The 21,414-nt window shown below is 35.5% G+C and overlaps 1 long non-coding RNA gene across 1 annotated transcript in view; it reads right to left on the bottom strand.

Moving 5' to 3' along the window:
* Window positions 1–249: 249 nt before the first annotated feature.
* Window positions 250–21,414, bottom strand: part of LOC110350212 (uncharacterized) — a 28,679-nt gene continuing 7,514 nt past the window's right edge. The window contains exon 3 of the long non-coding RNA XR_002396659.2: window positions 250–740. This is a non-coding gene — a long non-coding RNA (uncharacterized LOC110350212). The remainder of the gene's footprint in view (window positions 741–21,414) is intronic.

A 21,414-nucleotide genomic window follows, 5' to 3' on the forward strand; every position in this document is an offset into this window, starting at 1 on the left:
TATAAACCAGAACTTCACACCATTATCACTCTTTGTTCTCTTACCTTGTGTTTTTTACCCAACACATAACTTACTTATTGCTTAATGTCATTCTACCCTTCTGAAATATGAACTTAGGAAAATAGATTTCATTTTGTTCACACCTGTATTTCCAGTTCTTAGAAGAGCATAGAACAGTAATTAAAATCTGTTGATGTGATTTATTTTCTCAATGCAGAAGTCAAATGAAAATTTCACAGCATCACTACCCAAACAATCAGAGACAGATTCAAATATGAATATGTAACTTTTGCTATTGCACCTGAAACAAAGTTCAAAGGATTTCCAGGGAATTAAAAACATAGAACTAGGACCAGTGCCCCTGTTTAGAAATTATTTCTTTTTCTACTTTCTTACTTTTGTAAGGGGGAAGCAGCTAGATATACTTCCAAAGCATAAATCAGTAAAGCTTCTGACAACTGACAAGAGGGCAGAGTGGCAAGCTGCCTTATTTGTAAGAAGTTATGCTCAGAGAATAAAAATCTATGGGGTGAAGACTAACTGTGAGTGTGATGTGAGAGGGTTTGGGAGAGCTGCCACAACAGAGTGGCCGGCCAGCCTTCAAACTCTTCTCCAATGCCATGAGGCATAATGCATTGTTAAAGAAATGCCAGCTCCTTCCCCAGAGGAGACTCCGTCTTGGTGATGGCTGAAGTAATTTCTTCTGCTGCATTGTGAAGGTTTTTCAGCTCTTCAGTTCCCTAGAAATATAAATGCAAGATATGATTGGTGTGAAATGCTAAAAACAATCACAGTCATTCATGTCATCCGAAAGTAATCTATTGGCAGGAAAGACAACTTCCTTTCAAGAGTGGTATTTTAGGGTTTCAAATTAAATATTTCCAAGAAATATGTTATTTTACATGTGTAATTGCAGATTGCCTAACAGCTCTTATTATTGTTCCTGCAGAGTGCTCCGTACAATCCTTTATAGCTTACATTGAATGTGAAAAGGCTGTTTAAGTACATTTTTCTCAGGATCCCCTCTGGTTGTGTTGTCTGTTACCTCCCCACCTCATGTTGTTTCACAGTGTCTATTTACATAAGTATATGATAGAGTCCAGAGGATCCAGTTTTCTCTATCACCCATGCTCAGATCTGTGCCATCATCTTTTATTTTTAGCCTAATAAGATGGAAACTAAAACCGTCTTTAAGGAAATTTCAATTAAAGAAATTATTTCACTTAAAGAAAATTTAGCAAGATGGAAGAAAGCAAAATAGAGATAAAGAACAGAGTTCAAGGATTCAAGGGAAAAGATGGACAGTGAGAAGACAGAATGAGAAAAGGGGCAAAGAAATAGGAGAGAACAAAAGGTGGAGGGGAAATGTGCAGATGAGGAAATGAGGTTGGCTATTCATCTCCTGAGGAGCGTTTGATGAGGAAGACTTTTTATGGTAGGGTGTATCTTTTTCTCCAAACATCCAGGGCTTCCTATGTCACCATGAGGCTCTCAACACACATGTAGTATGTCAACAGAGGTTTTCATTTGCTTAAGAAATTGCATTACCATGAAAAGGATACAAAGAGAGAGCGCATAGAAGAATATTTCCTTACATTTGAGGAAAGTTGTGTCAAGTGGTACCTAAAGCTGTGAAATTATTATTGTCACTTCTGAATTATTTTTACCTTAACATTATTTTCTTCTTGTTTCTGTGTCTTACTAACTCAGGTTGTTGGTCATAGTATTGCAGATAGGTAAGTTAATTAGATATCTTGTAGGCAGTTAGACAGGGCCAGCCCACAAGGAGCCAAAATGGAGGACAGTCAAGGAGCCAACATGGAGGACAATCAAGACACATTCACTGGTTAGAATTATAAAAAAAGGAAAAGAGGTACTACTTCCCTAGAGATAGATAACAGTGATTGATATTCTAAATAGGTATCACCTGGGTGGGGGGCGAGGATCTTCCAAGAAAGATCTCTGACCCACCCCTTTTCACTGAAAATCCTTGCTCATTTCTTGTATACTTGCTACATGACTTGTTTCTGCATTGAATCCCCATTTATTCAATATTACCTAAGTGACTATATTTGTAATCTAGTACTAGTTGTACTAGTTGACTACAATTTTGTTCCACCTTGAACCTGCCTCACCTCATGGCTTTGTCCCTTAAAATACCTTTGAGAAGTTGGGTGAGAGGGCAACCCACTTTCCGGTTGCCCTTCTGTCTCTCTTAGAAGCTTTCTTTCTCTCAATAAATTTTTCCTACTCTTAACGTCCATTGTTCCTAGAATTCATTCTTCAGTTTTAGAGAATATGAAACCACTTTTCTGATAACTAGCAGGTTTGGGAGTTACATCTCTTCCCCCTATATCAATAGAAGGACACTTATGCATGACTTGCTAACCTATACCTCTGGCCTCCATGCTCATTCTTGACCTTGGACTTAGATTCAGAACCATCATCTTACAGTGTAAAAACTTCAGTGGAACTGATAAGCTGATATTTGATGCATTCCTGCTCAGAGGTACCCAATGTGGCTACTGTGTATTTTCCTAGGGGCTAATTATAACAAAGGAATATAATGGTTGCCAGACATCTCAAGGTTTCTCTTGTTACAGAAGTTTAAAGTCTCGTGCAAGAGAAAGACATGTAAAAAATTGCTAAAGCAAGACTTATGTGACAAAGGAAAAATGCAAAATATATGCATATAAAAGTCTACAGGCCTCTAAAAAAATGACATTTAAGGTGAGACTTAATTAGCACGTCAAGGACAGAATGGGAGGAAAATTTTCAGACAAATGCAGGAAAAACTTTATGATAGCTAAGATGATAGCATATTAACAAATGGAGGACATGTGGCTGAAGACACCAGTGTGAGAAGGAAAGCAGGGTCTAGTTAAGATGAGAGATGTAGGGGGACCAGAATATTGAGGCCTTCAAGGGCATGAAGAGGATTTTAGATATTACCCTAATGGCAATGGAAATGCACTGAAGTCATTAAGCAGATGAATGGCATGCCTAATTTAAATATTTTAAAAGTTTTTCTAGTTTCTTAGGACATTATTAGAGAAATTAAAAATGATTGTAAGAAATCAGTTAAATGAAGATTGTAGAAAAGAATTGATAATGGTTGGGGCTGTTGGTTCAAGTCAGGCTATGAGACAATGATACCTTTACAAAATGTTATAGATTGACTTTGGTACAATAGAAATCAAATGCTTTTGGAGAATTCATGAATCGTTAGCAGATAATTAAAATATATGGCTTCAAAATTGAGATCAATTGTCTGATATTTATAGAAAAGGGGATAGAAAGCCTGAAATAAGTTATGTCTCTGAAGATGATAGAGGTAGGGCACCTCTCACTTGGGGGTTCTAGGTGTTTATGTCTAAAGATGGTTTTCACACAGAATTCTGTCTTTTCAAAGTATAGTTGTAAGTATATTGTTTTTACCAATTGTTCACTACTGGTCCAATAAGTGTACTACAGCCTACCATCACATAGATTGTTCTTCTGATTTTTCCAGTCCAAGTATCAACACTGTTTTTCAGCATCTTCTCTTCCTTCTAGTATCTAAATGACCTAAAGTTGGTAGATAACCACCTTGTATTCATTTTAAAAATATAGAATAAGTTGTAAACTATTTGGATGTCTGTCATTAACAAGATACATATATATATAGGAGATCAACATAGACCTTGCTATAATGCTCACATAGGGCAGTACGGTAGGCCAGGAATATGGTTTTGTATAAAAGGTTGACATTTCTTTTTGATAAAATAATAGCATTCCAAATCCATTTAAGTAAATTAATATCAGATATTATATAGTTAATATTTTATATTATATAATTTAGAGAAACCTAAGGGCATTACTGTAATAGAAAAAGAGGTTGCAATTTAAAATTGCTCAAATTAAAAGCTGCTACTTTAAGTAAGTTATTTAATCTCATTAATATCTGGTAGTTAAATCAAATTTCACATTCATTTTTTCTGAGTTTTTAAATGGACCACAAAGAGATGATTGACAGTATATTCATGACTAATAAGCTATTTTCTTCATAATTTAGTTTCCAACATCACAAAACTAATTGCAACATTCAGATTAAGCACTTTACAATTGGCTCTATTTAAAATCCCATTGTGTTAAATGCCTCACTATTAAAGACCCACCACTAGTTCAGGTACAGTGGTGAGGTTTTCTTGTCATTTTTCACCTGATGTTTGCCTTAAAGTGTCTTTGACTATTTTAAAAATTTTACTGTAAAATGTGGAATATCAATGCCATATAGGACATGTGTCCTATACATGTCCTCTACAAGCCTGTCCACGTAATGGCTAGAAAGAGGAATAGTGGCAGCAAATCAAGAAGAGAGATGCACTCAATTGTTTTCAGAGTTTTGATTTCACTCCTTCCCCCATTGGACTCTCCTTTGATAAACACCTACTAAACACACTGTGTGGGTTTCAATGCACAGATAAATGGACAGAATTTTCCTGCAAGGAGCATATTTTCTTAGGGACCAGAACATGATATAGACATATGCAGGGAGCTATGAAAGATATTCAGCAGCCTCACCCTTGACTTGCAGAGTCAGGAAAGACTTTTTAGAGTAGGGAACTTCATTTTTGAGTCATGACATTGAGACAGCCAGTTGGATCAGGGATAAGAAACATTTCTGATAAGGAAAAGAACATTTGTAAAGGTGCAGAGGAGTGAGTTCCCTTGACACATCAAAGGTGTACCAATCAATTTTAAGTGGCCCAGCCACTACTGAGGTATGATAGCCTCTACTCTATCACAGTGTAGAGAAAGGTTGGCATGCAGGGCTGCAAGTCCCATGGGAGGCACTGGGCTTCAACCAGGGTCCAGAGCAGCCGTCTGCTGCCTCTCCATGCTACATTGGGAACTTGATCAGAAGTTAGGAAGTTAGCAGAAACCATGAGAGATACTGAAAACAGTAAAAAAATAAAATAATAATAATGTTGAAGGATTTATGGTAAAACCCTTACTTATGGTAGAAATTCCTGACTGATTTTAATTTCAGAAAGAATCCAACTTCAGAGCAACTTTTAATTTTTTTCTTGTGGGTGATAAGAATCTTGTAAATGATAGTGTTTTCTTTTTGGACTGGCTGATGCTGTAAAGCCAAATCTGATACTCTTCCATAAGAAGAGGGAGGAGCATTCCTGCTATGCCTACTGAGTATTGTTGATGACTTTACAATGTCCCCACTCCATTTATTTTTGTTTATTATCTCACACAATAGTATCATGTTTTATTTTGGGTATCATTTTGTGCATATAAATAATAAAACATTATTTAGTGAGTACTATAATTGCCCAGGAACTGTGCTATGTGCAAACCATGCTGCAGGAATTACCACATCCCCATCTAACAGATGTAGAAAGGAAGGTAAAGAGACACTATTTGATTTGCCATGAATAGTTGCACAGCTGATAAGTGGCAGAGGCATGCTGTAGAGCCAGCACTCATGCTTATCATTTTGCTCTTCATGGATTTGTTTCTCTTACATCTTCAGAATTGAAGTAAGGTATAATTAAAAAGTACTATATATGCAGAAAAGAGTCAGAATCAGGGATAAGCTCACCAGCATGTTTTATTCCATTGTACTAAAGAATACTTTCTGAGTTAAAGATTTTTTTAAACAATCTTTTCTTTTTCCCCTTTTAATTCATTTGAAACATTCAGTTTTAAATATTATATATATATTAGCAATTTTCCCAAGAAGCTATTGAGTAATCTTATTGTTTTGATTGATTTATGTTGCCAAGTTTATCAGATAAATTTCTGATTATACATGTATATTTGCTCCTTGGAGGGCTACAATATAATTACTCCTCTTGACAATTCCTGCATTTTTTCCTATTTGTTCTTTTCTATTACTCATTAATATCTCATTTAAATTATCTGTGTTGCTTCTTTAATCAGAAATCACAAAAAATAGTAAACAATAATAGAATTGGACCTATTCTATTTTAGAGACCTTTAATGAGGATTTCTTTAGTGTTTAATTTTTAATTATAATAATGGTTGTCATAACATCATTTACCAGGTTAACATGATGAAAATAAGCACATTTCATTTTTGCCAAAGGTGACCAAGATGATACATGGTATAGCTCAGCCTCAAACTCATCCCTGCCTAGCTCCGAAGTCCACACAGGTGAAGATTATTTTATCTCTCATCCCAGAGTTTTCAGCAGAATCGAAGCTTTGAATCTGTTTCATGTTTTTGTGGTGAGAATAATGGGTGCAAAAGATAGCTTGACTCAACCATGGGAAGCAGTTTAATATCTTGGTCATGTACCGTTATACAGTGAGGGTAGGGGGGGCTTGTTTCTAGGATGTCATTTAGAGTTCTCCCTTCATGTTCTGTGTAACCATTCCTACACTAAAGACTCTATCAGGTTTGTGAAACGCTTGGTTGAATATGAAGGAAAGCTCTTAGATGAAATCCACTACGCTCTTCTCTTCTTTCATTTCAATATATATACATTCAAGCATATTACACTTTGAAAACACTTCTGTACTCAGAGACATGTTTATTTATATTGTATTCTGATTTCCATCTTTTCAAGTTTGGAGGATTAAATAATTTTTCTTATTATATATACATTGGTATAAAATTATTAAGAAAACATATAGTTGGCTTTTGTGTGGAATCATAGGATGGTCTATAGGCAATCCTGACTCCTAAAAATAGAAATTACACAGGGAAAAAAGCCCTCTAAAGTGTTCCACATTATTGCTATAGATTTTTGTTATTCTGTGTTTTGATACAAATAAAAATGATATAAAATATATTGAGGAAAGCCAATTTTATACCTAATTCTAAAATGTTTCTAAACCCTGTACTACACACCTTACAGCTTTAGTGGTGAGAAAGAAGTGTGCACTCTTCTGCATCAGCTTCCATTCTATCTCATTTGACTTCCACTTGCCAAAGATATTCACCTTTTTTTTCCCTTACTGTTCAGTGCTTCTTTTATTTTCTCTTTAGAAAATAGACTACCTATCAGTTATTGAACAAACTGCTTCTGGCAGTGGGCTGGATTTCATTATTGTCAGTATGTCATTTAATCCTTTCAAGGTCTCTGGAATTTTATTATTTCAATTATTGATTTAGAAATAAATGACAAGGGAGTGAAGTGGCTTATTATACAAGTAGATATCCAACTCAGGATTTGGACACAGATCCACACGGATTTTAAAGTTATCAAATATATCAAAGATATCAAACTTAATCTCTTTTAGACTAGACCCCACCAGTGTCAGGGATAAGACTCAGATTGAGTCAGTATTCTGTTCACCTGTATATGCAGTTCTCTTTGGAGATCAAAATTGGGCCCACTAGGGATCCATTTATAGGACTAGTTTTAAGTAATTATTTATCATAAGGAGTTAAATAATTAAAATCCACATTTGGTTCCAGAGGAATAATATGGAAAAATTATCATTAAAAGGGATCTATATCTTATCTTCTATAAATATGAGAGACTTAAATGTAAATGAACCACTTTTCTATAAACTCTGAGAGGCATTGAAAACAGTATGAGTAGAAGAATTCTGAAGCAGTTCTGGCAATGGTACAATGAGTAGACAGACCATTTTGGCAATGGCTTTGGTTAAGGTCTTTGTGAAGTATGTCATTTAGTGAGGGCATTATCAGTTTGGGGGCTCTGAGCAGTCAATATTGTCCTCATCATGTCATTTAGTGCTGCCATCCCTGGACACTGGTATTTTCAGAATGGACATTGCAGCACGGACTGTGTGCAACTTCTCTGATAGAATTAGAACTGCTGCCTCTTTTGCCTTTATTTGTGCAAGCATCTTCTCATTTTTCTCAAACTTCTTCTATTTCATTTTATTTATTTCATTTTTTATTACTTAAATGATTAAATTTAACTCTATGGGAAACATAAAGACAACTGTCACCCTGATTTTTTAGAGTTTAGTGTCTACAAAGTGCACAAAGTCAAAGCCAGACTATCAGCCCTATTAACTAAGTCAAACCTTTCTAAGCTGAAATACGCCTATTAGGCAATAATCTACTTTACTGTTCAGTAAACAACAGACTCAATATCAAGTAATGACAAAGACTTTCCCTTTTTGTGCTACTTTTTTTAAATTGTGTTTTGTTTTAAGCCCATTTATTAACTCTGTCACCATAAAAGTTTGTGAAATATACCATAACCATGATAACATACAAGGTTATATTTCTCACATGTACTGCTTACTGAGTTTCTTTAGTTTTGTCTTTTTAAAAATATTTTCTTGGGGCCGGAGATTTAGCTCAGTGGGTTCCACTGCCTGCCTTGCAACCGCAAGGACCCGAGTTTGATCCCTGGTACAAAAAAAAAAAAAAGTATTTTCTCTTCCTTCTGTCATTTAACATCTGGATTATAGCTGTATTTTTAAATAATCGTGCTATGCCCAATCTCTCCATGTAACATTACACTATATTATACATGTTAATCATCTCAGAATCACTATGTCCTTCTATTAATGCCTGTATTCAAAATCTTAATGTTTCTTTATCACATTATATCTTCTCTCAGGATGAAGGCAAGTCTTCTGTACTTCAAAGTACTTCACAAGAGACTGATGACTTTTTAAATCCATTTTTTCAATTACTTTTATTAACATTCAAGCAAGTAAGTTTTTAAAGCAGAAATGATAAATTGTCACCTCTACACCTTTACCATTAATATTTTCTCATTATCAGGCCATTTTCAACCCAGAATTCAGGATCCATTCTAAGGTCATCTCCTCTATAAAGGTTTTCTCTAATTCAAGATGACCTTCCCTCTTCACTCCTACAATTCTTTTCATACCTCACATTATCATTTGTTTATTCCTTAAATAACCTGCAAATGTCACATGTATAATTCTCTGAATTTTCCATAACACCTATGTAATAGGTCTGCATGGTAGATTTTTTACTTGTATTTTTGGTTCAACTGACTAGTTGATTGAACAAAACAAAATGAGTACTATTTCTTGACCTTCATAAGTTTACAATATAATATTACTTTTGGGGGGAAATTCTCAAGGGATTTGAAAGTAAATTTTAATTCTGATACTTAAAAATGAGGCACATAGAAAGGCCATCCCCAATACCATCTGTAAGTGCACTCAGATCCCAATAAGAAGCCAGCAGGGACCAGAGCTGCACAGTGTGGCCAGGGCCCTTCCCCAACCCCAGAAGCTTGGACCCACAGTCCCAGCCAAAGGCCCACCTGGAAAAGAGCTGCACAGGCACACAAGCAACAGCCAGAGGCCCGCCACAATAGCATTGGAAAGTATGTGCAGATCCCAGCCAGAAGCCCACTCAGACACTAGTAACTCGGGTATACAGTCCCCAGCCAAAGGCCCTCCTAGACAACAGCTATCTGGGATGGGGGGAGCCAGAGGCATGCCCACATACCATCACAAGTATGCACAGGCCCCAGCCAGAACCCAGCCTGGACAACAGAGCAGTGTAGAGATACAGAAAGCCACCATTCTGAACCCAGGAAGGCCTCTTGGTGGCATGCTGAGAATTGAAGACAAGTGTGTGATCAAAAAGTCACCTCAACAAAGGCACAGCAGGCTGCATCTGTTGAAATGAGAAGACACTTAAACAAGTCTCAAAACCAGACCTCCAGATCACCTCAGGCAACCCCCAAGGGCAATGAGATGGAACAATCTGATACTCAACCACATGGATTCCCTGACATTTCAGGGAAAGAGGATCTGGAGAAAATTAAATCTGAAATAATTTCTCAGATAACAGCAGAGATTGTGCCCATAGTAAAAGACATGATTAATAAATCTAGAGCAGACACAGCTAAAAAAAAATAGAGGAGTTGAGGAACATGATGAAATTCCAACATAGAAAACACATGGAATCCATAAAACAGATGGAAACAGATTTCCAGGAGATTAAAAACTCCATTGAAAGTTTACCCATCAGAATGAGCCATTATGAGGATAGAATTTCAGATACAGAAGATAGGATTGCAGGGCCAGGGATTTAACTCAGTGGTGCCACTGGCTGCCTCGAAAGCAGAAGGACCCGAGTTCGAATCCCAGCACAAAAAAAAAATGAAAGAGAAGAGAGGATTGTAATTAGTGACCAGGAAAAAAAATTTCTTAAAATTAGTAAGGGGACACAAGAAATCAATCCAGCATATGCCAGATGATACAAAGAAGAAAAACATAAGACAGATCAGAGTCAATGAAGAAGCAGGAGAGTGCAAATGACATAAGAAAAAAAACTGTTCACAGAAGTAATGGAAGAAAATTACCCTAGCAGAGGAAAAGAACTTGGCATACAGATAAGTAAGGCATATAGGACTCCAACTAGCCATGATAAAAAAAAAAAAACAACACATAGAAATATAATAGTTAAGATTCCAGAAACCCAACAGAAGTACACAATTCTACAAGCAGTTAGAGGAAAAAAAAACAAATCAGATACAAAGGAAAGCCCAACAGAATCTCAGCAGGCTTCTCAACCCAAACCCTCAAGGCAAGAAGAGCCTGGTGTGAAGTATTTCAAGCCCTAAAGGAAAACAACCTGCAACCCAGATTGATGTACCCTGAAAAACTATCTTTCAAAATTGATGGAGAAATAAGATACATTCATGACAAAGAGCACCTCGGGAACTTCATGCATACCAAACCAGCACTCCAAAAGTTTTTAAACAATATCCTGGGAAAGGGCAATGAGGATCACAACCCCAGGAAGCACAGCAGAATGAATCCATCAGGCACAACAAGAAATTAAATGCAAAGGGGGAGAATCCAACAAAAAGAAAAAGTCATGGCATGACAAGGATAACTCAGTACGTATCAGTTATAACCATCAATGTTAATGGTCTCAATTCACCAATCAAAAGAAATAGTCTGCAGAATGTATTGAGAAACAAAATTCACCAGTATGCTGCATACAAGAAATAGTTAATTCAAAAAGAAACTCATAGATTGAAAGTTAAAGGATGGATAATAATACTCCATGCAACAGGAATCCCCCCGCAAAAGCAGGAGTAGCTCTCTTCTTTGCAGGTCAAATACATTTCAAAGCAACACTGATTAAGAGAGAAAAAGAAGGATACTACATCCTTGTAGGAAAAAGTCCAAGAGGAAGAGATGGCAATACTAGTGCACCTAGCTATATAAAACAAATACTAATGGACATAAAAAATCAAATAAGCACTGATACAATAGTAGTAAGGGACTGCAATGCCCCACTGTCACAATAAATAGATCCACTAGACAGAAAACAAACAAGAAAATACAAGAACTCAAACTCTTGAACAAATGAACTTAACAGGTGTTTATACAGTGTGCCACCCCACAAAATCAGAATACACATTCTTATCAGCTACGCATGGGTCTTTCTCCAAAATAGACCACATATTCACTCATAGAACATGTTTAAGTAAGTGTAAAGAAATTGAAGTGATCCCCTGTATATTATCAGACCATAGTGAGATGAAATTGGAGATCACTAGCAAAAGAATTCTCAAGAATTTCATAAGCACATGGAAATTGAACAACACACTTCTAAATAACCAATGGTTCACAGAGGAAATTAAACAAGAAATCAGACAGTTTCTACAATTAAATGATAATGCCAATACACATATTAGAATTTATGGGACACAATGAAAGGATTTTTACAAGGGAAATTCTTAGCAACGAATACTCATTTAGGAAAACCGAGTGAGCTCAAATAAACAACCTCATGTTGAACCTCAAGCTCCTAGAAAAAGAACAGGACAAAACAAAATCTCACACAAGGGAGGAAATTATAAAGTTCAGAGCAGAAATCAATGCAACAGAGACTGAGAGCATGATACCCAAAAAATCAATGAATCCAAGAGTTGGTTCTTCGAAAGAATAAACGAAATTGAAAAACCCTTATCCAACCTTATCAAAAAAGGGAAAGTAAAGATCCAAATAGAAGCAATAAGGAATGAGAAGGGTGAAATTGCAATGGACCCAGCAGAAATCCAGAGGATCATACCTACTTTGAGAATGTATATGCCAACAAGATGGAAAACACAGAAGTAATTCACAGATTCCTAGAAATGTATGAAGTACCAAAGTTGAATGAAGACGACCTAAAAAATGCTAAACAAACCAAGATCAATCAATGGAGTTGAAAATGTAATTAAAAACATATGAACTAAGAAAAGCCTGGGCCCTGATGGCTTCACTGCTGAATTCTAGAACACATGAACTATTCCCACTACTCTTTAAATTTTTCCATTAAATTGAAAGGGAAGCAATACTCCCAAATTCATTCCTGGAAGCAAGCATCACCTTGATCCCAAAAGCAGAGAAAGACCCAACTAAAAGAGAGAACTATAGGCCAATTTCACTAATGAATATAGATGCAAAAATCCTTAATAAGATACTGGAAAAATAGAATGCTGAAGATATCAAGAAGATCATACACCCTGACCAAGTGGAATTTATCAAAGGGATGTAGGGATGGTTCAACATATACAAATCAATAAATGTAATACACTATATCAGTAGAGCCAAGGACAAAAACCATATGATCATATGAATAGATGTAGAAAAAGCATTTGACAAAATCCAACAACCATTCATAATAAAAACCCTACAAAATTTGGAATAGATGGTTTCTACCTCAATCTGTTAAAAGCTATCTATGAAAAATCAACATAATATCGTATTAAATGATCAAAACCTGACATCTTCGCACTAAAAGCAGGAACAAGACAAGAATGTCCACTATCACCACTCCTGTTCAAAATAATTTTGGAAACATTAGCCACAGCAATTAGACAAGAGAAAGAAATAAAAGAAATAAAAATAGGAAATGAAGAAGTCAAATTGTCATTATTTGCAGATGACGAGATACTATGTATAGCAGACCCCAAGAATGCCACCAAAATTCTTATAGACTTAATAGCCAAATTTAGTAGAGTAGGTTGATACAAGGTCAACACAAATAAAATCAATAGTTTTCCTGTACATAAACAACAGACTCACTGAAGGAGGAACTGGAGAAACAACTCCCTTCACAATAGCATACCCAAAAATGAAATACCTAAGAATCAACCTAACAAAGGAAATCAAAGACCTCTTCTCTGAAAAGTATAGGACTCTGAAAAGAGAGATTGAAGGGGACATCAGAAAATGGAAAGACATCCCTTGCACCTCGTAGGAAGAATCAACATAGTGAAAACAGCCATACTTCCAAAACTGCTATATAGATTCAATGCAATCTCAATTGAAATCCCAGCAGCATACTTCACAGACCTGGAGAAAACAATCCAAAAATTCATTTGGGATAAGAGGAGATCTAGAATAACAAAAGCAATTCTAGGCAACAAAGATTAGGCAGGGAGTATCACAACCCCCAACTCAAAACTGTACTACAAAGCTACTGTGATAAAAACAGCATGGTACTGGCAAAGAAACAGACCTGAGGACCAGTGGAACAGATTAGAAGATGCAGAAACATCTCCAAACAGACTCAGAAACCTCATCTTTGACAAAGGAGCCAAACACTCTCACTGGAGGAAAGATAGCCTCTTTAATAAATGGTGCTGGAAAAATCAAGGTTCAACTTGCCAAAGACTAAAACTAGATCTGTATCTCTAACCATGCACTAAACTAAAATTAAAATGGATTAATAATCTAAATATTAAAATAGACATGCTGAACCAACTCGAACAGAGGTTAGGTAGAACTTGAAAACATTGGTGTAAGAAAAGACTTTATGAACAAAACCTCAGTTGCCTGTGAACTAGCACAAACAATCAACAAGTGGGATCTCGTCTTATTAAAAAGCTTCTGCACAGAAGAGAAACCACCAACAGTGTGAAGAGACAACCCAGAATGTGGGAAAAAATTTTCACCTGCTGTTCCTCAGACAAACGTCTACTATCTAGGATATATAAAGAATTTTTAAAAATCAGACCTCCCAAATTTAAAGACCCAATCCAAAAATAGGCATCTGAAATGAACAGAAATTTCTCAGACAAAGAAATAGAAATAGCAAATAAACATGACAAAATGTTCAGCTTCACTGGCCATTTGAGAAATGCAAATGATTACAATGCTGAGATTCTAACTCAACCCAGAAAGACTGGTCGCTATCAAGAAATCAACTAATAACAAATGCTGGTGGGGCTGTGGGGAAAGAGGAACCCTACTCCACTACTGGTGGGAGTGTGTAATGGTGCAAGCACTGTGGAAATCAATATAGAGCTACCTCAGAAAACTAGGATTGGAAGTCCCATTTGACCCAGCTATTCCCCTGCTGGGTATCTTCCCCAAAGAATTAAAAGAATCATACCATAGTGATATATGTGCATCCATGTTCATAGCAGCACAATTTGTGATAGCTAAAACTTGGAACCAACCCAATTGCCCATCAGCTGGAGACTGGATAAAGAAAATGTGGGTATTTTTATAAAATGGAGTATTACTCAGCCATAAAGAATGAGAAACTAGAGGCATTTATAGCTAAATGGATGCACATTGAGGTGAAACTCTTAAGCGAAATAAATAGGACTCACTTGTGTAAATACCAAATCGTTTCTCTGGTGTGAGAAACTGAAAGTGTAAATAAGGATCAAAATATATAACAGATAATGTGATATAAGAAGAAAAGGTGCAAAGCAGAAGGAGAACTGAGAGGGGTAGGGGAAAGAAAAGAAAGGAATGGAATTAATATGAGAAAATGAAAAAAATGGAAACAGTCTTTGTAAGTAGGGAAGTGTGGAGGTGTTGAAGGGAGGGCAGGGGAAAAATAAGAAATTAGGAAAAAATAAGAAACAAGGTATATCATGTAAAGGTACCAATCTCCAATGATAAATGTCATTATATTGTATACCTAAAATGTACCAATAAATTAATTTTAAAAACTTAAAATATAAAGAGTGAGGCACATATATGGTTCAGAAACTTTTCCTCATAGAATGAGGGCACTGTATTCTGTACTGTCCACTAGCATTTTTCCTAGTATAGCATTCTGTCTTTATGAATGCAGAGAGCAAATATATTAACCTAGAGAACATGGTACTTTTATTTAAGGTATTTCTTAAGGAATTTAAGAGGTAATTGAGTTAAAAGAAGAGAGTTTTGCTGGTGTGAGCCTCATAATAAATAGATGAGAGAAAACCAAAAATAATCTATTTGTAGAGTGTTGTAAAGACAGCTGCCTGACTCACATTCTTGAATTGGTGCGATTTGATAGAAACCTTGAGAAGGAAGGCTGGGACAGATCCAGATCTGGGTGTATCAAAAGCATGTAAAGGGAAGTTACTTAAAGTGAAAATCTAAATCTATAAAAAAAATAAGGTTTAATTAGAACTCACTGTGTTGCTCCCACTTAGAAAAAACAAAATTAGGCATCCCTGCACCTGGTATTGTAAGTCTGGTAAGTACATCCTATGTATGTATCTAAATATAATGGAAACAATCAGGTTTCTTTCTGGTTTAGGACTGAAGCTCACCAACTTGCTTCAAAACAACTTATAAGTTATTTGGGGAAACATACAATGTGTCAAAGTTCCCCAAAGTTGACTTGGAGAAAGCTCTGAACATGACTTCAACTAAAAAAGAAAGATTACAAATATTATATAAATGCTTGTTATATTACCTCTATCCACAACAGAACTTGAAAAATTATTGCAGAAACAGGTTTAGACCTGGTGGTAGAAAGAGTGATCTGAGACTGATTTTTCAGAACAGCTGTATTATCTATGCTAGGATGAACTTGCATTCCTAAGAAGAATATTATCAAGAGAGAACAGAATTGTTACCTCTATTTCTATGAAAAATGAAGTACTTAGATGGGGTGCCCATCAGGAGCAACTGAAAATTAAATCATAAACTTTGTTTCATGTAGCTATTTGCTGGCTACATACAAATAAAAATGTTGAAAAATAACAGGTTTTACTGGTGCTTGCATCTTCAGTAGTGATATATCTAATCAACCGAATTAATTGAGGTTTGCTTAGAAAAAGATTGAATTTTACTTTCATGTAAAGAAATATTTGTTAATTCTCAAGCAAATATTCCCATGACCATGCAATGCATGGAAAATGATAATGTTTCTTAGACTGCTTCAAGTAAGGATATACTTAAAAGCAAATTTTCTATAAACAAAGATGGGATTATGAATTTAGTTTCTTTGTGTAAGCATAGCCCTCTTCTGTCTACCTGCTTTCCTTGCATAGCTGTTCACATTGGCCAAGTGCAGGTGATCTTTCTGTTTAGTGGCACAAGGTTTTTGCAATGCCTTAAGATTTCTTGTGATTGCCTGATCATTAAAGAGCTATGAATTATGCAGTAAACTTTTCCTGATCCAATAAAATAGAAGCCAGCAGTGAAGACTGAGCTAGTAATAGGTGGAATGCAACAATAAAAGCTATAAACAATATTTTTTTACTTGCAAGTTCTATTAAGAATTAGAAATACTTCATGTTCAGGTGACTTTCTATGGAAGAGATGGAGCAGTGTAAGTCTGAAGGACTTTTAAAAATCTTGAAGAAGACCTGGAAGGAGGCTTCCAAGCTGCCATTCCACACTCCTAGGGCAGAGAAGGTGAGCCAGTCCCAGCACCTGGAAGCAGGCTCCCCCACCGCCATTCCATGTTCCTAGGGCAGAGAAGGTGAGCCATGCGGGCACCAGAAGCACCCACCCTCCCCATGAAAATGAGAAGACAAGTAAATAAACCTCAAAAACAGACTTTCAGATCACCTACAGCAACGCCAAAGGGAAACGAGATGGAACAATATGATACCCAACAACCTGGACTCTCTGAACTGGCAACAAAAGAGGATCTGGGAAAAATGAAATCAGAAATAATTTCTCAGATAACAGCAAAGATTGTGCTCATAGTGCAAGACATGATTAATAAATCTAGAGAGGACATAGATAAAAAAATAGATCTGAGGAACATGATGGAATCCCAACATAGGAAACAAATGGAATCCATAAAACAGATGCAAACAGATTTCAAGGAGATTAAAAAACTCCTTCAAAGTCTGCTTAGCAGAATGAACCAATGTGAGGATAGAATTTCACATATAGAAGATAAGATTGCAATTAGTGACCAGGAAAAGAAAAATTGCTTTAAAATTGTAAGGGACCATGAGAAATCAATCCAGCAGCTGCTGGATGATGTAAAGAAGAATAACATAAGACTGACAGGAGTCAATGCAGAAACAGGAGAGAGTGCAGATGACATAAAAAAACTGTACACAGAAGTGATGGCAGAAAACTTCCCAAGGACGGGAAAAGAACTTGACATACAGATAAGTGAGGCATATAGGACTCCAGCCAGCCTTGATCAAAAAATCTACACATAGGCATATAATAGGATTTCAGAAACCCAACAGAAGAACAAAATTCTACAAGCAGTGAGAGAAAAGAAATAAATCATATACAAAGGAAAGCCCATCAGAATCACAGCAGACTTCTCAGTGCAAACCCTCAAGGCAAGAAGAGCTTGGACTGATGTATTTCAAGCCCTAAAGGAAAACAGCCTCCAACCCAGACTGATGTACCCTGCAAAACTATATTTCAAAATTGATGGAGAAATAAGATACTTTCATGACAAAGAGCACCTCAGGAACTTCATGAATACCAAACCGGCACTCCAAAAAATTTTAGGCAATACCCTAGGAAAAGTCAATGAGGATCACAACCCCAGGAAGCCCAGCTGAATGAATCCATTGGGCATGACAAATTAAATGCAAAGGGGGAAAATCCAACAAAAAGAAAAAGTCATGGCAAGGCTTTTAAAACTTTTAACTTCATCTCCCTAATAAGTGTATAATTCAATCTTGTTATTGTACTGATTAGTATTTTTCTGATGCTAGAGTTGCTCACCTTTCCTCGTGCTGTACTAGCTATTTATCATCTTCTTGTGTCTACTTTTTAATTGGGTTGTCTGTTAATGAGCTGTAAGAGTTCTTTATATATTCTGATCATAGATTATATGCAATGTAAATATGGTCTATTTAAGGAATACTTTTCATTTTAATGATGTCATTTAAAGTTCTAAATTTTGATGGAATCTCATTTATCAACTTTTTTCTTTTATACATCATGTTTTTTATATTCTAGGTAGTTCTTGCCTACCCTGAATTCATAAACATTTTCCCTTATAATTTCTTCTTAAAGCTTTATACTTTTAGGCTTTCTTATTTAGGTTCATATATCCCTTCAAGTTATTTTTATGTATGGAAATAAAGGGTTGAGGTTAATTTTTTATATACAGATACCAGGTGTTCTAGTGTCATTTGCTGAAAACACGATCTTTTCCTCGGCTCTTGAATTGAGTTTATATTCTATAAAATGTTAACGTTAAATAATCTTTCAAAACTCAGTGGACCATATATGTGTGGTTCTATTTCTAGATTCTCTGTTTTATTCCAATGATCTATATGTCTTTCCTTACACCAACACTGCCTTGATTACTGTAGCTTTAGAAGAAGTCTTAAAATTAAGTACTAAACATTTTCCAACACTGTTTTTTTTTTCTTTTAACTTTTCTAGGTCCTTTGTACTCCTACATAACTTTTAAATTTCAATATCCAATTCTTCATTTATAGCAAGTATACACAGACTGAATTTTTATATATACCTTGTGTTTTCTAATCCTGCTAAATTCAAATACAAGTTCTAGGGGCTCCTAGAGATTTCTTAGTATTTTCTCTGTAGATTATTTCATCTACATATAAACATTTTGCTTCTACCTTGCCAATCCTATCCTAATTGTGTCACTTCATTGCCAGACTATTTTGGTTTTGGCCTAGGTTTCAAAGTTTAATGGACAGATAAAGAGTAAGCATATCTGCCCTTTTTCCTCACCTTAAGGAGAAAGCATTGTATCTTCTCCATTCATATAAGGTGTTCCCACTGGAAGTATGGAGTACATGTCTTTAATCTGTTGAGAAGGTTCTGTTCTACTTCTAGTCTCCTGATAGCTTTTACCATGAACAGCTGTAGAATTTAGTCCAATACTTTTTCTCCAACTAATAACAGGATCTAGTCAGGAACTAGTGACAGGCTTTTTCTTTTCCTCTGTTAAAATGATGACTTTTGAGGTGGATCTTCCAATGCTGAACCAACACTGCCATCCCTATAATAAAACTAGTTTCTACATACTGCCAGATCTGACTTCTAATAGTTTGTTTTGTTAAACAAATTTCTATGTTCATACTTTTGTCTTCTATTATCTTTATATAGTTTATGATCAGCACAATGTTGATTTCCTAAAATGAGGGGAGAAGTGTTCCTTTTTTTCTCTGCTTAAATGTTTGATATAATTTATCAGTTAAAATGTACATGAGCCTGCTGTTGTCATATAGGTAGGTTTTCAAGCTAGGAATATACTTTCTTTAATAGGTGCTATTCAAATTTTATATTTCCTCGAGAGTTAGTGTCATTAATTTGTCTTCCAAGGTACTTCTTAGAAGTTGTCAAATTTTTTTCAAAACAGATTTTTGAAATATGCTTTCTATATCCTTTTAAATTCTGTAAAATATGTGGTAATGTCTCCTAGGTCTTGATATTTTAATTTTAAAAATGTATAATTGATATTGGGTAATAGGAAGTAAAGGTCTAAAGGAGCAGGGAGAGTGGGAGGGGTAGGGGAAAGGAAAGAAGGGAAAAGAAAAAATATGACAAAAGGAAAAAAATGGAAACAAAGTCTTTGCAAATAGGGAAGGGTGGAGGGGGTGAAGGGAGGGCAGGGGAAGGGGAAAAAAATAAGGACCAAGATACTCATGTAATGGAACAGGATCCCAATGATATATGTAACTGTATTTTATACCTAAAATGTACCAATAAACTTAATGGGGGAAAAAATCTTGAAGAAGATGAAGAAGAAAGAAAGAAAGAAAAGATTATTGGGCTTGAAACAAGCTGTGACTGGGAGAAAGAGCACGCTGTTCTCTTTTTATTATTAAAATCTTAGGTTACTAAAAATCACATTTATAGTCATACATTTATGAACCTAGATAGAATTTATCAGGCCATTATATTTCTAAAAAAAATAGCTTGCTGTTTTTAAAAACATTTTCATGTAATGTCATTTCAAATTGATGTTAAAGTTCTAAAAGTATACTTTTGTGTTTGAAGCTATTCCTACTGATAATATATGTCTTTCTGAGCCTGAGAGCAAAAGAATGAGAGATGACTAGTATTTCATTTTAGGGAAAGTACCAATTAGAAATCTCTTAGCCTGGAGTTGTCAGGGTTTTTTTTTCTTTTTCTTTCTTTTCTTTTTTTGAGTGGGTTATTATGTGAAATTTGACCAATGTACTTCTTAGTTTCTATGTAGTGGAGAATGCACTTAAAATAATGTGTAGTGCTTAAAAACATCATAAGAGATGTGAGATGTCCATAGTTGGTGTACCCTCTTTCACTTGTTAGTTGAGCTTAGGACAGATTAGTTATCCTGTTTGCTATGGGTGAATTGTGTAGTCTGAAAATTCTATGTTGATGTCTTATCCCCCAGTGTCTCATGATGTGGTTTTACTTTGAAGTAGGGTATAGTGGTGCATGCCTGTAACCCAAGCACTCTGGAAAGTGGAAGAGGGAGGTTTGCAAGTTTGGGCCTACCCTGGGCAATTTAGAGATCCTGTCTCAAAATTTAAAAACAAAACAAAACAAAAAACAAACAAACAAAAACAGAAAAGGCTTAAGATGTAACTCAATGTGGCTTACCTGAAGCCAATGGAATTTATCATTCTGAAAATCTGAAGGCCTTTAAAAATCATATTAAGTTTACTCTGCCTATATTCAGTAAATGGAGCAAAAAACTTATATGACCACTCACCTGTTTGCAACATGAGTTATTGAAGATTTTAAGTCCAGTGTTGATAACTATTTCTCAGGAAAAAAAAAAGAATCCTTCAGAATATCAATGCTGGTCACTGCCGGCATACTTAGCCATACAAGACCTTGGATGGCAATATATTGTATCCACATTGTTTTCATTCTTGCTAAGACCATGTCCATTCATGGGTCAAAGAGTAATTTTTACTTTTAAGTCTTATTAGTTAAGAAATTCATTCCCTAAAGCTATACCTATCATAGTAATTTCTTTGATAGATCAAGAGTAAGTCAATTGAAAACTTGCTGAAAATTACTCAGTATTTTTGATGCATTTAAGAACATTTGTAATTCATACAAGGAGAAAACATATACATTAATAGGTGTCTGGAAGAAGTTAATTCTAACTCATGAATATCTTTGAGGAATTCAAGACTTCAGTGGAAGAAGTAAGGTAGAAATAGAAAGTGAACTAGAATTATAAATGGAGTCTGAAGATGTTAGTGACCTAGTGAAATTTCATGGTAAAACAGGAACAGATGAGGAGTTACTTCTTATGGATGAGCAAAGAAAGTGCTTTCTTGAG

Source organism: Heterocephalus glaber, unplaced genomic scaffold (genome assembly GCF_053883595.1).
Source record: "Heterocephalus glaber isolate CG9 unplaced genomic scaffold, H.glaber_assembly_v1.0 deba00001509, whole genome shotgun sequence".
Classification (NCBI taxonomy): domain Eukaryota; kingdom Metazoa; phylum Chordata; class Mammalia; order Rodentia; family Bathyergidae; genus Heterocephalus; species Heterocephalus glaber.